General features: G+C 36.1%; 1 long non-coding RNA gene across 1 annotated transcript in view; it reads right to left on the reverse strand.

Annotated features, from left to right (window-relative positions):
- LOC129504428 (uncharacterized) overlaps window positions 1–14,858 on the reverse strand; it is a 29,977-nt gene extending 15,119 nt beyond the window's left edge. The window contains exon 1 of the long non-coding RNA XR_008663352.1: window positions 14,816–14,858. This is a non-coding gene — a long non-coding RNA (uncharacterized LOC129504428). The remainder of the gene's footprint in view (window positions 1–14,815) is intronic.
- Window positions 14,859–17,405: the final 2,547 nt, after the last annotated feature.

The following is a 17,405-nucleotide window of genomic DNA, read 5'->3' on the forward strand; positions in this document are numbered from 1 at the left end:
CACATTTCACCTACTCTGCAACCACTGCTTTTGGTAACCACTGATCTGTTCTCTGTACCCATGAGCCTTTTTTTTCTTCTTTTTTTTAGATTCCACATGTATAAGTGAGATCATAAATTGTTTTTCTCTGTCTGACTTACTTAGCATAATGCCTACAAGGTTCACCCATATTGTTGCCAATGGCAAGATTTCATTCTTTTTTTATGGCTGAATAATAGTGTATTGTGTGTACCACATTTTTTATCCAGTCATCCATCAATGGACTCTTAGGTTGTCATCCATTATGTGCATTATTATTCTGGTAAATAATGCTGCAGTGAACATTGGGATGCATTTATCTTTTCAAGTTAATGTTTTTATTTTCTTCAGATAAATATCTACAAGTGGAATTGCTGGGTCATACAGTAGTTCTATTTTTAAATTTTTTTGAGGAATCTCCATATTGCTTATCATAGCAGCTGAACAAATATAATTCCTACCAGTAGTGCATAAGGGTTCTCTTTTCTCCACATCCTTGCCAGCTTGTTGCCACTTGTTATTTTTTGTCTTTTTGATAATAGCCACCCTAACAAGTGTGAGGTGATATCTCATTGTAGTTTTAATCTCCATATCTTTGATGATCAGTGATATGGAGCATCTTTTACATACTGTTGGCCATCTGTATGTCTTAAAATATTTTTATTTTATCCTTTTACTTTCCTGGGAGTTTGACACAGAACTCTTGGTTGAAAATAACTGTCTTTCAGAAATTTAGGTCGTTGTTCCATTTTCTTTTTGCTTCTAATGTTTATAGTAGATAATTCTGATGCTATTAAAACTCCCAATTCTTTGTTTTGACACATTCCTTTCTCCTCACTGCTCTGAATCTTTGTCCTTAATATAGTAAAACTTTATGAGAATATGCAGTAATGTATACCTGTTCGTGTGTTTGATTTTAATCTGAGAAATCATATCCTTTATTTTTGGTAAATTTTCTTTGCTCTTCATTTCTAAAACTACTATTAGTTGGATGATGGTTCTCTTGGACTACTTCTTTGATTTTTTTATTTTTTCCCCTTATTCTCTCAGAGTCCATCTCTTGTCTTTATTTTTAAATTTATTATTCTGGAAGTTTTCTGAGCTTTATACTCTAATACTTCTATTGATTTTCATTTCTACTAAAAGACTTAAAAATTTCCAGAGTTATTTTAGTTTCTATTGATGTATCTATTTAAACTATTTTTGTTTCAGAGATACAAAATCTTTTCTTATGTTTCTGAGTATATTAATGGTTTTGTAGTTTTCTTTTGCTGCTTGTATGGTTATCATTTTTCCAAGCTTCTTGCCCCCCCCCAATTCCCCCAATTGTATCTGTTTCTTTCTTTCTTTCTTTCTTTCTTTCTTTCTTTCTTTCTTTCTTTCTTTCTTTCTTTCTTTTTCTTTTCTTCCTTTCTTTCGATTTTATTTATTTATTCATGAGAGACACAGAGAGGCAGAGATACGGGCAGAGGGAGAAGCTGGCTCCATGCAGGGAGCCCGATGTGGGACCCGATCCCGGGTCTCTAGGACCATGCCCCGGGCTGAAGGCAGTGCTAAACCTCTGAGCCACCCGGGCTGCCCTGCATCTTTCATAATAGAGATATTCCTCAAAAGTCTGATGATCTCAGGCACCTGGGTGGCTCAATCAGTTAAGCATTCAACTCCTGTTTTTGGCTCAAGTCATGATCTCACGGTTGTGAGATTGAGCCCCTTGATGAGCTCTGTGCTGGGGTGTGGAGCCTGCTTAGGAGTCTCTCTCTCCCTGTGCCTCTTCCCACTCCCTTCTGTCTCTCTCTCTCAAAAATACAGAACAAGGGCAGCCCGGGTGGCTCAGTGGTTTACTGCCACCTTCAGTCCAGGGCCTGATTCTGGAGACCTGGGATCGAGTCCCAGGTCAGGCTCCCTGCATAGAGCCTGCTTCTCTCTCTGCCTGTGTCTCTGCCTCTCTCTCTCTGTGTCTCTCATGAATAAATAAATAAAATCTTAAAAAAAAAAGAAAAGTAAACAAAACAAAACTGATGATCTTTGGTTATCTGTTCATATTATAAGTGGGGTTCTAAAAACTGGAAATAATTTTGTTTTCTCTAACATGATATTCTAGGGACAAGAATAAACCCTTCCTCTGAAAGTAATCTAAAATGCTGGATAAAAATAATCTGGAATGCAATCATGTACTAATACCATAAGAGGGCATTCAGAGTAGGTACTGAGTAAAAGGAGGAACTCAGAGGTAAGCATAGCATTGAAGATGGCTTTCACCTTAAAGATGCTTACTGAACCTGAGCTCAGATGATGAAGGCCAAAGCCCAGAGCCTACCCAAGTTTCCTATGAGGAGGTATCCTTAAAGTTGGGATTATAAGGACTACCCCATCTAAATAAGGTTGGATACAGCCTTCCTTTTTTCTCTACTTCCAAGTGAGAACTTCAAGAGAATATGTCTCAGACATTGATACTGGTAAAGAGGAAAAAATCTCTAAGAATTTATAATCATAGTCAACTCTTATGTGGATATGCAGCTTGAAAAATACTAGCTAGGTGAAATACTATCTTCTGAGAAAATAACTGTCAACCTAGAATTCTCTATCCAGTGAAAACTATCATTCAAAAGTGAAGATAAAATAAAGACATTTTTTAAAGAAAACTGAGAAGGATCTCTTTATAAGCAGTATACAGTTAAATGAAAACATCAAACATTTATAAAAACTAGCTACATATTGAGCTATAAAACAAGTTCCAATAAATTTTAAAACTGGATGTTACACAGATCCCTTTCTGTGATAACCAACCAATACTTAGAAAAACTCCCTGTTTTTAAAAATAAAGAAAAAAATACTTCTAAATACTTCATGAGTCAAATTAAAAGTCATGATTGATTTTTAATAATTAAAAATAACTAAACATTATTAAAAATACAATATAAAAATTTGCAGTCTTAAATGCTTGCATTATAAAAATCCATCTTAAGAAATTAGAGAAGTAACAGCAAAATAGCCCCAAAGAAAACAGGAGAAAGGAAGTAATACAACAAAAATATTCGTGGAACAGTAAGTAAAATTCAATGGGAATATTAATAAAGTAGTTGTCCTATTTTTTTCAGAGACTAAATTGACAAATATCTGGTTAGGTTAATCAAGGCAAAAAGGACAGAATGCACAAGTATCCAATTATGGGCATAGAAAGGGCAATGGATTTATGGTGCTATAAATAACAACAAATAATAAAAAGCTGTTCTCAAGAACTTTATGCCAAAAATGTTGAAAACTTAGATGAAATGACCAAGTATACTGAAAAAACTGACTCAAGAAGAGATAGATAACTTGAGTAATATGATAACCTTTAAAGATGTCAAACCAGTAGCTAAAAAAATCTTCCTACAAAGAAATCACAAAGACCAGACATTTTATGTATTTTTAATTTTTTTAAATTTATTTTTTTAGGATTTTATTTATTCATTATTCATTAGAGACACACAGAGAGAGATGCAGAGATATAGGCAGAGGGAGAAGCAGGCTCCGTGCAGGGAGCCAGATGCAGGACTCCCTCCCGGGACTCTAGGATCATGCCCTGGGCTGAAGGCAGGTGCCAAACTGCTGAGCCACCCAGACATTTTAAATTGAAGAGTTCTTGCAATCACTTAGAGCATTAGTAATTTCCAATATTGTGCAAAATTTTCCAAGGCACATAAAAATCAGGAAATCAGTTACTTATTTGGTTGGCCTAGCATAACCCTGGCAACAAAAACTCAACAAAGAGAGAATAAAGAATATAAATGATCAGACTCATTCAAAAACATACATACCAGATTCTTAAGCAAAACATTAGTAAAGCCAAATCCAACAATGTATTAGAAAAAAAGCTATGGCCAAGTTGGGAATTGACCATGAGTATAAATTTGGTTTAGCATTAGAGAATCAATTGATCTTGGGAGTGTCTGGGTGGCTCAGTTGGTTAAGCATCTGACTTTTGATTTTGGCGCTCAGGTCATGAAATTGAGCCTTGTGTTGGGCTCTGCACTCAGCAGTAAGTCTGCTTCAGATTCTCTCCCTCTCCTTTTCCCTCTCCCTCTGCCCTTCCTCCCACTTGTGGTTTCTCTCTAAAATAAATAATAATAAACAAATATAATCTTAAGAAAAGAAAACCCATTAATGTCTAACAGTTTGAAGAAAAAAGTCATACAATCATTTCAATGAGAAAGAAAAGACATTTGATAAAACTCAACATCCAATTATGGTAAAAAACTTAGCAAAGTGGGAATTAAAGGCATACTTCTGGTAAAAGGTGGCAAAAACCCCCTATACTAAATATAATGGTAAATTGTGAAACATGGAATACATCCTCAATACTACTAGGAATAAAACAAGAATGTTTTAACATTGTATTTGTAACCTTAGTTCAATAAGGCAAGAAAAAGAAATACATTTCATAAAGATAGGAAGAAGGAAAGAAAACTATTATTTGAAGATGATCTAATTTGTATGCCTAGACAATTCCTAAGAGTCCACAGTTAAATTGTCAGTTTTATAAGAAAGCATCTCAAAATTGTTTTTCTATAAATGAACAACAAACATTTAACAAATGAAATTTTTAATTGTCACTTACAGTAGTGTGAAAGGATCAAGTACCTAGAAATAAATATAAACTTTATGTGAGAGCTTTATGGAAAAAATGATAAATTGAAAGACAAAAGATCTCAAATAAAAGAGACATTTCATGCTCAAGGGTTGGAAGAATCAAACTTCCAGTAAGTTTCTTTTTTTTGAAAACTGACAAGCTGATTTTAGTGTTTGTATACAAGTGTTAAGATCTGGAAAAGCTAAGACATTTTTGATAAGAATAATGTGCAGTGATTTAGTACCAAGTGTACTATAGTAGTAAAATTAGTTTGGTATGATCACAGAAATAAGCAGGTCAGTGGAACAACAGAAAAACCCTCAGAAATCTATCAATACCTGGATACTTGATTTATGATAGCAGTAGAATACCCTTAGTGCGAAAAGGGTATATTTTTCATAATTTTCTGAAATGATTGGCTATCAAAATGAAAATTATAGAATTGGAATATGGCCTCACACCATTCAACGAAAATCAATTCCAGATAGATTAAACATCTCAGTCTTTAAAACTTTTAGAAGAAAATATAGGAAAACTCTCTTTTACTTTTTTTCTCCTCCTCTTCTTTCTGATATGGTATTTTCTATGAGTATAGAATTCTGGGTTGGTGGTCTTTTCTTTCATAATTTTGAACATATTCCATTGTTTCTGTTGAGAATTTAGTTTTCATTCTAATTGTTACTTGAAGGTACTGGTTTTTTTTTTTCCTTTGATTTTAAGTTTTCTAGGCTTAGGATAATGCTGTCTTTTTCCTGAAAGTGCTTTGTAGTTTCTTCTAGTTTCTTCGTCTGTGGCCACTAGCATTCTAGTATCACATCGATTCAGTTTTGGAAATTGAAATTGACTACAGGTTAACTTTAGTTCCTATGATACCTTCTTTACTTTTGACCATTTTACTTAAGATACATTCTTTCAGCAATGCAATCCCCAAGAAGGAGATTCACTGGAATCCATTCTCCTTTGATCACCAAGAGTTTGAATATCTGTCTTCTTAGCCCTTCTGTACTTTCAGACATAGTCCTATCTCAATATTCTAATCACTTGAGTGTATTTTAATAAAGCTTTGTTGTTTATTGCTGTATACCTCACACATTAGTCTTTTTTCTTCAAGTTTTTATTTAAATTCCAATTAGTTAACACCATAATTAGTCTTTCAAGCATTTCTTTCTGAATTATGACACTTAGCATATTATTGTGTGATTTTTTTTGTCTGCATATTATATCATTTAGTATCTCATTCACTATTCCCTGTTAGGCATTTGCAGTTTTGGTTCTTTGGTTCTTCATTTTTTTTTTTTTTTTACTAAAATAAAGAATACTACATTAAACTTACAATTAAAGAGATCATATATCTCTTCACTCTTTTTCTTGGGTAGAGTCTGAGAAGTATAATTACGGAATATTGTGGACATCATGACACACACTGTCAGTTTGCTTTGTAGAAGGCTTTACTAATTGGCAGGTCTGACCAGCAGAAACAAAGTTGTCAGTCCCACCATACACAAACCAGCATTGAAAAAGTTTTGGCCAATCTAAATGGCAAATCTTTTTTAAAAAATATTTTATTCATGAGAGACACAGAGGCAGACAGAGACAGAGACACAGGCAGAGGGAGAAGCAGGCTCCATGCAGGGAGCCCGTGTGGGACTCGATCCCGGGTCTCCAGGATCATGCCGTGGGCTGAAGGTGGTGCTAAACCGCTGAGCCACCAAGGCTGTCCCTAAATGGCAAATCTAAGAGAACCAAAAGCCTCTTGTTTCTCTATAATTTTCTTTTCTTTTTTTTTTTAAGGTTTTATTTATTTATTCATGAGAGACACAGAGAAAGAGGCAGAGAAAGAAGCAGGTTCCCTGTGGGGAGTCTGATGTGGGACTCCATCCTAGGACCTGGGGATCACGACCTGGGCCAGAGGCAGACACTCAACCTCTGAGCCACCCACGTGGCCTCCAATTTGCTTTTCTTTGATTATTAATGAGATCGAATTCCTTTTTATAAGTTTATACACTATTTGAGTTTTCTCTTATGTGAAAATCCTTTTTGTGTCCTTTGCTCTTTTTGTTTTGTTTTGTTTCTATTATGATGTTTGTGTTTTTCATGTTCTGATTTTCTAATGGGGAATATAGCTACCAGATGGTTTCTTAATAGTACACTTTCCTTCCCCTACTGGATAGACATATTTCAATAAGGCAGCACATCAGCTATAGGGGAAAACAAGTGACTTTTTCTACTTCCACTGTGATTGGTCATAGGACAGTTTTTTTTGTGTAATTTTCTAATTATGCTTGTGTATTACCTAGGTGAGAGTAAGGAGTTTGGATTTCAAGTTTGAGAAGAACTACAGAAATTATTATTTAAACATTAGTTATACCCAGTTTTCCCATCATTAAAAACCTTCAATTGTTATTCATGTTCTTTGAATATCCTCTAAACTACTTAGTACAACCTGAACAGCCTGATACCAGCCTGCTCTCTCCAACTCCATCTGGAGTCATCCTCTTCTTTGTTTACATGACTCAATAGTATAGGTTTCATTCAGCTCTTAAATCACACTTCTTTTTGGGCTCACAGCCTTTGTACATGCAATTCCTGGCACCTGGTGTGTCCTTTTAACTTACCCTTTGCTGAGCGAACTGCTCATATTAAGTCTCAAATTAAGCATCACTTCCCCTCCTACTTTTTTTCCTCCCTCTTGACTCTTTCTTCTTTTTTTCTTTCAAGGATTTTATTTTTTTATTTGAGATAGAGATAGATAGATAGATAGATAGATAGATAGATAGATAGAGAGAGAATGAGCAGGTGGAAGGGGCAGAGTGAGAGGTAGAGGGAGAGGGAGAAGCAGGCTCCCTGCTCAGCAGGAAGCTTCATGCAGGGCTTGATTCCAGGATCCTGGGATCATGACCTGAGTCCAAGGCAAACAATCAACTGACTGAGCCACCCAGGCACCCCTCAGGGTCTATCTTTTAGCACACCTTTGACATGTGGTCTCCAGGAAGTCTGCTCTGCCTCTGGAATTTTGCTCAATAGAATTCTGGAAGCCAACCAGATTTTGCCAATTAGATGCACTTTTGTGATATTTGGAAGAGAGGAAGTGAGGCAGAAGTGATTTTGCTACCTCTGATGGTAATCAAGGTCATGGAGACATGAATGCTAGGAGGAATTTTAAGTGGCTGGAATCAGTTTTCCTGGGTCTACTGGTTTCTGAGATTAAAGTAGTTGGGAAGCCTACTGACACTCTACTTGACCTGTGTAACTTAAAGGTTGAAGTTGCAATAGTTGTAGAGCTGCATTCAGTGTCCTAGTGTTTGATCACCCATTTCATGAGTTATTGAGAGGCAGGCAGTTGCTGAGGCTTTCTGATTTCTATAGTACAGCCACTGTGATATGTTTTTGAATTCAATATGTCCAGAGGCAGACTCCTAACTTCTGATGTTCTAGACATTCCAATTATTTCAAAAGCAGTTTATTCCCTGAATTAACTATTTTATTGCTTATAATAGCTAGAACATTTTTGTTTCTTGGGTTGAAACCCCATGGATACAATATTTAATAGTAGGAGTGGGGTTATGGAAATAGGCCTTTAAAGACAGGAAATTGATATTTGTTGTCTGACCTGGTTGGATTTGAATGCAGTTACTATCTGGTTACCACTGGAAAATGAAATACTAGTAGTTCATGGCATGTAGTTGCAAAAAAACAAAAAACATAAAACAAAACAAAAACAAAAACAAAAAAAACCCAACTTAAAATGTCATTGTGATACCCTCGAATTGGGTATTCTATTAAATGTGCTTTGTCTGACCAATTATCTATTATTATGTGAGACCATTAGAATACTCTTGAAAAATTCAAGATGCAGTAGGATAGCTGCTTCTGGCTGTGCTAGAGAATTTTGAAGAAAACAGTGGCAAGTTCTAGGTTCCAAATTCTTGGCTCAAGAAACTGGGTCCATGGATCTACATCTACTGCTCTAAATGAATCTGTTATCTTGCAGTTGAAAGGCTAACATAGCTGAGAAAAGGGACATGAGTCTGTGGTTCCAATATGAGATGAGTTCACATTCTTGCCAGATCTCTTATAAGAACATAAAATATTAATAGGGAGAAAGTAAGCCTGAGACTTGAAATACAGCCTTTTGTAGATTTGGGTGAATCTTAATACCTTGAACCACCAAATCAGTCTGTGCTGCTCTAACTAGCAGTGGCATTCCTCCTTATCCTGTCTGGTAAGGTTAGTGGTGCCTCATTTGAGACAGTTAGCTCACGAAGGGTTGTCTGTTGCCCATGCACTCTACCTCTGTCACCATTTGGTCTCTATATACCTACAAATCCCAATATGCCTTAGGGCGATAAGTACAGATGTGACCAGGTGTGAGGTATTTAGGTAACAAAATCATTCCAAGATTTAGGTAACGTCTGTCAGAGGAAATCGGGGGAAAGACATGTAACAGAATATAATGATGCTAGAGCAGAAAGGAAAGCACATAATTTTCAGGCTTATTGCATTGATATGGGTTCACTTACTAGACGTTCTGAATGCAATACAAGCTTCAGAATTTGAGGGCTGGTTCTCACTGTCTCAGTTAGTTGGCTTGAAACCAGAGTGTCCTTCTAAAGTAAATGAATTCAAGATGCCAGAAATTCCTTGATAAAAATTGATGAAGGGATCCAAAGATTTAGGAGTAGATTTATCATATGTGACCCACTCACTTACTTCTTCACTACATATCCTAAAAAGGTCCAGCATATACTCTCTCTATGAGGCAATTGAGAAGTAGTGTGGTGAGGGCTCATCATTGGAGCAGTGGCAGCAGCAGCTTTGTAGTGGTTGCTGTCCAGGAGGTAAGGTGTGAGATGGTGCTATTGAAACGGTCCACTCAATTTAAAGGTGGAATGCACGAAGGAATAGGGTGGAAGAGGCCATCAGTCACGTAGTTGGGTGGGAGAGGCCATCAGTCACTGTAGTTACCAAACTTGGCAGCAGGGTTGGAAGAGTTCATGGGATGGTTTGATCTGCAAGGATCTTTGGCAGTGGTTTGTTGATCCTGGATCCTACAGTATTGGAACAGATGAGCAGCATACTAAAGACCAGTTTGGTTTATATAACTTTATGTATCTTAGGACTGGTGGACAGTCACTAGTTCACCATACTTCATCATAATTCAAACTCATGGCTCCTTATTCATTTCCATACCTGAAACAACCTGCCCTGAACCACTTTGTCCAGAGTCTTCTTGAATGAAAAGGGGTTAGATATTCCTGAGGAATATTTCTTGTTTTTTTTTTGCATGTGCAGATTTATCTGTTGTCTTTATACTTGATTGATGGTTTGAGTGAAAAATCATAGGCTCACTTTCTCTCTGTGATGATTTTCTGTATGTAGCTACTCTGTCTTCTAGAGGTGGCATCTTTACTATCTTCTACTATAGATGAGTTTCTCTATTGTTTAGCCCTATCTTGCTTTTGCAAAGTATGTCTTTTTCTCTTTTGTAAGTCACTTGGTATTTTTGCCTGAATTCCCAATGCCTACTTTTTTTTTTCTTTAGATTTTATTAGTTGCTATCCACTTATTGATACTTTTGAGCCAGTTTTTCTTGGGCCACATTGTACTCCTTAGCATGGAGATTGAAATTCTCCTTCATTTCAGAAAGAGAATTTTATTTTTATATATTTCTTGAATGTATATTTCTTGAATTATATTTAAGAGCCTGCATGGTTCCATGCTTTTAGTTTTCTTCCTTGGGATCTGAAAAAATTTTGTTCACTACTTTCCCTATATATCATTTTCTTTTCTAATCCTGTCGATCTCTTCATTTCTGTGATAATCTCATTTTCCCTCTATTCCTTCCTTGCACTGTATGTCCATGTTTCATTTCCCCACTGCTTTTGAAAATCCTTTCACGTTTTATGATTTGGGCTTTAGATATCTGCTTGTGGTGCTAAAGTGGATTTTGTATTCAGAATCTCATTTTCTAAAAGTCAGCTTTGTGTCTTTTTATTTTTTTAAAGGTTTTACTTACTTATTTGAGAGAGATGATGAACGGGAGGAAGAGGGAGAGAGAATCTGAAGCTGACTCTATGCTGAGCTCAGAGCCGGATGTGGTGCTCTATCCCATGACTGTTATGAGATCATGACCTGAGCCAAAACCAAGAGTCGGATACTTAACCAACTGAGCCATCCAGGTGCCCCTCATCTTTGAGTCTTAATTTAAGTAGTGATCACCAAGCATTTGCTATGTGCCAGGGACTGGACATTTAGGAACTCTAAAGACAAATACCTTGCTTTTGAGGGCTTTTTAACATGGTAGGACATGAAAAATAAATAACAACAAGGAAACAACAAAAAGCCCCAAATGCCAAAAAAGACAGAATGTGTTAAGTGTCAAAACATTCAAAGTGGCGGTTTAGAACAAACCTGTGGTTCAGGAAAGTGTGGCAGTTAAGAACACCTTGATGTTGGGAGCATAGTACTCAGAATATGGTAGGAACTCAAGACATAATGAATAGATCCAGAAGAAAACTTATTTTCAGCTGAGAGAAGAGAGATTGATAATAATCTTGCTCGTGGTACAATTTTAGGAAGAAGTCCCTAAGCTTATATTTTTAAGATATTCTAGTTTATGTAATTATTGTTTACTCTTTATCTAGATTTCTTTCTGGATCAGTTTATCTGTCTCAGAGCTTATATGTTTTTCATATAACTCTGATGCCTTTGAGTAGACTTTGGAGAATGAGTCTAATATTAGCAGATGGATATAGAAGGGAGAGCATTGTGCATAAAACAAAGGACAGAACAAAACCACATGAATGCAAAATCAGGGCACCATAGGAAATAAGTCTGGAAATTCTGTGTAGGGCTACATTATTAAGGGCCAACCCAAAATATCATTTACTTTCTGGATGGAGGAATTTTGCTTCAAATTGGATTAAAAAAAGCTACATGAATTTCTCATAAATTCCCCATTTTCTGCATTTATCTTGAAAGATAAAAAGACACCAATTGTATTGATTGATGTATTTGTCAAAAAGTTGACAGCGCAACATTTAGTTTTATAAAGTGCAAACTTTCTAATTGACGGAGGCAGAATATTTAGTTATTAATTGTTGGTAATTAGTGTCATTTATCCTTTTATTCTTTTAGTTTTCATGATGGCCTATCATTGATTGAATATATTATTTGATTTTGTTAAGCTTCAGTAGATGATTTTCCTTTCTTAGTTACTCTCTCTTCTTCATCCCTCCCCTTCCGTCTTCTTTACACCTCTTCCCTCATCTTTTTTTCTCTCTACTCAGTTGATTATCAGCCAATTAGTTAGTTATGGAGGCATATACTAGATGAAACATAACATTTTGTTTTTCTTAATGAGGTGCCTGGATCTTTACCTTTTTAGACACAATGCAGTATTTTTCATACCATATAGTCTTTGAAGTGTTTATAATGCTATTTTTTTTTTGGTAAAAAGGAATTGTTTATTCATATCATAAAATCAAACATCACTCTTGACTTATATAATCATAATCACCACCAGTACCACCATAATAAAGGTAACCTTTGGGTTGACTAGACCAATCAATTTTATAGTGTTACAGTTGTCTTCTGATCGTGGTTTTTATGCATTCATGAAAAAAGCAGAGAATAAAAGCTTAGTAGTTTACATGCTGTAAAAATTAAGAGGACATGACTTAGGATTAAAGGAGGTAATGATTTAATTTTGGAGTTGCTGAGCTGAGCTCTGGTGGTCTGGGAAGCTCTGGGGAGAATCCAGATATTGCAGTGACAGATTTGGGTTGGAATATTTTGTGAATGCAATAGCAGATGCACTTATGGAAGGCTTTTCAAATCAAGATGTTGCCTTACATGACCTTAGGATATGGTGGTTCTCCCAAGGCTCTAGATTTGAGGAGAAGCTTTCTGTTTAGCCAAAACCTGAAAATTATTCCCCTTCACACATTACTTAGTCATTTAAAATTACATGGTTTGCAGAAACCATTAACAGGATATGTGTGTGTGTGTGTGTGTGTGTGTGTATGTCTTTAAGCTAGTAAACTCTGTTTACACTCTTTAGACAGCTTAAATTAAGGTAAATATACTTTATGGCAATTTTCCTGGGCTATAAATATGACTTAAATGTTTCTATATCGTTGCTTCCACCATGAACTTGAAATTGCAGTAATCGGGTCTGTTTGAGACTCTCTGGGACTTTGTGTCTTCTTTCAGTTTCTTAAGAGTATATACCTTGGACATTTTCAAAGATTTACCCAGGGATTAATAGAGTTAATATTAGAAGTTTGAAAATCTGTACTTGTGGTCTTTGATCTCTTGAATTCTTGATATTGAGGCACCATTGATTATCTTTGCACACTGAACATTTGTTTGTACTTTTTTTCACTTTTAGGCACTGTTAATAAATAATAATATCTAGCATATTCATGACCAGGTGTTAATTGGCCCAATTCAGAATTAACCTCTAGGAAGTCTGCTATATGATAATCAAATACCATGAAATATCCTGTATAATCTTTAAAAGTATGCAATAAATTATATCACTTGTAGAGATTTTATATCTCATCCTATGATATTGCTTAAATCTCTATGCAAAGATGGATTCAAAAAGCATGAGAACTCTTCAAGTTATAAGCTTAAGTAGAAATTTTGATTATTTGTTGAATAACGGGAGCTGCGCATTGACAATAACTATTCAAACTCTGAACCAAGATCTTAATTTGACATGATGGTATGTTTTAGCTTTGTTTGGATTTGCTGTCAAACCCTAAAAACATTAGCAAATGGTACCCGCGCTTTTAAATCATAAAAAGAAACCTAGATTTGTTTGCAGTTTTTTTAATCTGTTGTTAATAAACTTGAAAGAACACAGCCCTGTCTAATAAACACATCAAACTAATGGGTACCAGCGCAGTTCAGAAGAGTGTTTGTTGTTTGGTGTTTAGATTTCAGTCAGAATTAATCAACAATGGATGGGGCCTGCTGTATTTATTAGCAGCTCAAATCCCTGTGATTTAATGCCAGGTCCCTTTGACTCATTCCAGTGAACGCTGGCAAGGTTACAGCACTGATACATACTTACATCCTCGGGTCTTAAAAAGAAAGAGAAAAATAGAGCCTAAAATCAGACCACAGGATTGGCAAGAATTTCCCGAGAGCCATTTTGAATTTAGCCCTATACAGAGAGCCTGTGAATAGGAAGCAATTGATTCAGGAACAGAGGAGCCTTTTTTGCTGGAAGAAGCCTTCAGCTGTGCAGATGGCTCGCTGGCATAATCCAGTCTGCCTTTGTCTTTCATTTTATGTATTAGGCTACTTTCTTCTCACACTCTATATTGCTTTTATTTTCTCCTTTTACTCCAAGCCTCCAAATTTTGGGGGCAAGGAGAAGTTGCAGGGGTTTGGCGAGGGCGGCTGCACTCTATATGCACTATCTCCCACAGATTTATGAGTCGCTGGTACATTGCTGGAAATGCTGCTTGCTTGTCACAGTCACCGCTAGGCTGTTCTTTGTACAAAAGTGTCAACTTTTGAATGAAGCCTCTGGAAACAGACGTAAAGATTAATCTTGAGAATGCATTTTTCTGAGGCTCCAAAAACGTGCCTTACTTGTGCAATAGCCCCGGTTCTTGACATTTATTTTTTTCAAAGTGATCTCATTTCTCAATTACAAAGACTGACATTCTTTGCTGTTCATGTTCAGAAAATTCCACAGCCTTTACCCATTCTTTCTGCTTCCCTTGTCTGGGGGCTGCCTTTCGAGAGCAAATTATTTGTGGAAAGACGTTATTTATCTGGAAACTCTTCAGTGAAAAGTTGATGGAGTCATTTTTACTCCAGGGACCATCTATCTCCCTTCCAAGATAAGATTTGCCCGGGCTCCCCTCCTACACCTTCCTATGGGAAGATAGCCCACTTTGGGCCTGATAAGTAGTTTCACGTTGAATGCCTTGTGGCTGTCTCACAGATCCTTTCACATCCTTCCCAAACAGATTTTTCTTTCTTGCTCTAGGTCATATTGTCTTTTTTTCTCTCATTTGGAGGCAAATTTTGAAGAACAAACATACGCCAAAATGGGCATTTGTTCAAGTATTTCCATGTTAAATATTAGGCTATATCTCAAAATGTTCTGAAGCAAATCTGAATTTAAAAAAGAAAGAAACACTGAGAATGTTAATCACATACCTCTGTTTTTCTTCTGGAGCTCTTCGGTCCAATGACATGTTTCCTTTCAGCAAATAGGCTTTGTGGGAATGATGTGGGCTATCTTTTTTTTTTTTTTTTTTAATTTTATTTTTTATTTTTTTAATTGTAAATGTTCCACACACAGAGAATAAATACCACAGACTCCACCACTTTGGAATGACTTGATTGTGAGTCAATGTCCTTGTTTTCCCTCCTCAAAAATTGTCTCTTCCATTTATATGGGAAACACATGTACATAGTTCCTCCTTTCTTATCGTTAAACAATGTGTGTAATGCATTTCAGCTGGGGATTAAAAAGATCTGGTTCTTTAAACATTTGTATACGATCGGCAAATGTCCTAACATATAGACCTTTTTTCACTGTTGTAATCATTGCCTATATACTCAGCACTTTCTTTTGTGAGGCACATTTATTTTGGTACTGACATAATTTTCTTATGGTACCTCTTTTAGGTTGTGTATCTCAAGGGCATTTCTTATAAAGAGGAACTTGACTCTCAAGTGAAAATGTTTAAGTTTAAAGACCGAATGCAGATTTTTGGCTAAAGATGGCAGAAGAAATGTGTTTGCATCCCAGTTTATTCCTTGAAGTAATAAAAAATAACAATGGTGTGAAATAAATAAGAAAGGCCATCCTCAATGAAACTGGGCACATGTAAGCCATGCCAGCAAAGTGTAGGTGCCAGAAACAGTGACATTGAGACCAAGCTGAGATGACCTCAGTCTGTTGGCACATATATCTTTGATTCCTGGTAATGACTAGAGAGCGCTTTACAAGTTGGGTGCCTGGTCCTGAAAGGCCCCGACCAAGGATCTTTCTCTGGAATGACAAGAGTCTGAGGGTTTGGATTTGCTACAGGAAGTCATTGAATTCAGGTTTATGTAGCCAAGGAGGAGCAGGGTCAGGGTGTAAACAGAATTACTCAGATATCCCTTTTTATCACAAAAGGCTGACCACTGGGAAGAGGGAAGATGTTAGAAGGCAAATAGATTTGTTAGGGAATCACAGGCTGCTGAAGACTTACATAGTATGTTGGAGCCAGCTCATGGTCTACCGTCTAGAGCTGATTTGTAAATTTTTGAAAGTTTGCAAGTTGATCATTAAACACAGTCATTCAAAATTAAATTATAAAATTACAATAATGTTAAAAACAAAGGTAATAAGTACTCGAAACTCAACACTCCTTAATTTTATATTTTATTATTACCTAATGTTCTTGAGGCATTTACATCGATTGTATCTGATTGGTGAAAATGCTATATTAAAGTGCCCTTCTGTGCATTTCCTCCCAACCCCGTGATCAGTGATGTCTCATTGGTAGTTTGAAATTAGCCATGGTGGAAATATTATACTATGAAAATCTGCAAATGCTGTAGATCAGCACTTCGCTTATTGCTTATTATTTGGACTTAGAGTGATAGAGAAAACATTAATGCTGATTAAAACGAACAATGTCACATCTGCAGCACAAAAAGTTGAGGAGGTATCCTTTTAGTGTTTGAATTTATAATTTGGTTCAGTGAGTAAGCTGCTCAAGTCACCAATGAAAGTATGATGTTCCCACATGTGTGTCTTTGCTGTTTCACTTTCATCTTACTTATTAGCTAACTGAAAATATCATCCAGCGTTTGTGTCAGAACCACATTTGCTTGTCAGTCACAATCATAGGCTGGGTACGAATTTGGTAAAACTCAAGAAAAGCATTCTGGGAGAATCAATCGGCTGTACAGACTTTACAATTGTCTTTTGTGATTATTTTGTAAATTGTGTGCTATCCATCCTTTATATCAGTAAAACAGTAAACTTATTATGTACATGTAAAATGCAAATATGTAAAAACATATGTGCATGTAAAAATGCACTGTTTTTAGGATAGTCTGTGAAGGAGTTACACACACCTACAGGTGCTTTGCGATGCTCCAGCAAGATAGCCTTCTCACTCTTCGTTGGGCACGGGAACAGAAAAAATGGAGGTTTAGCAACTTGAATGCAGGGACCATTGTAACTGGTGACATACCTAGGCCTGAAAATTAGTGAAAAGGTATTTTGAGACAATATATTTAAATTCTAGATACTTGCTGTCTCAGTTTTTCTTCCTGGTTCCTCCCACCAATCTTTACTGGTGGTGAAAGAACTGTCTTCATTCAAGGATGTCATTTTCTGAAAAGAATGAACATGGGATCTATACACAGATACTGAACACAAAAGACAAAAGAAAGAGGAATAGGAGCTAATCCATGCAAAGTGGCATGTAGGGATTCCTTGAGTTATTATTCTTATTTTTATGATGTAAGGCCAATGACTAATTCACATCAGAGTAGGAATTATACCCACAAGTAGAAAAACACCATCTCAAACATAGAAAATACTTATCACATTATCAAATAAATTAAAGACACATTATCAAATAAATTAAAGACAATATTACTTTTCTGAAATGAGACCTCACAGAAGGGAAACAATGAATCAAAGAAGGAAAAGTTGTGGAGGGATGGAAAGTATTGCCAGACAATCTGAGAAGTTTGGACCCAGCTGAGCTGTTTGAGTATATAGGACACAGACAGATCA

Source organism: Nyctereutes procyonoides, unplaced genomic scaffold (genome assembly GCF_905146905.1).
Source record: "Nyctereutes procyonoides isolate TBG_1078 unplaced genomic scaffold, NYPRO_anot_genome, whole genome shotgun sequence".
NCBI lineage: Eukaryota > Metazoa > Chordata > Mammalia > Carnivora > Canidae > Nyctereutes > Nyctereutes procyonoides.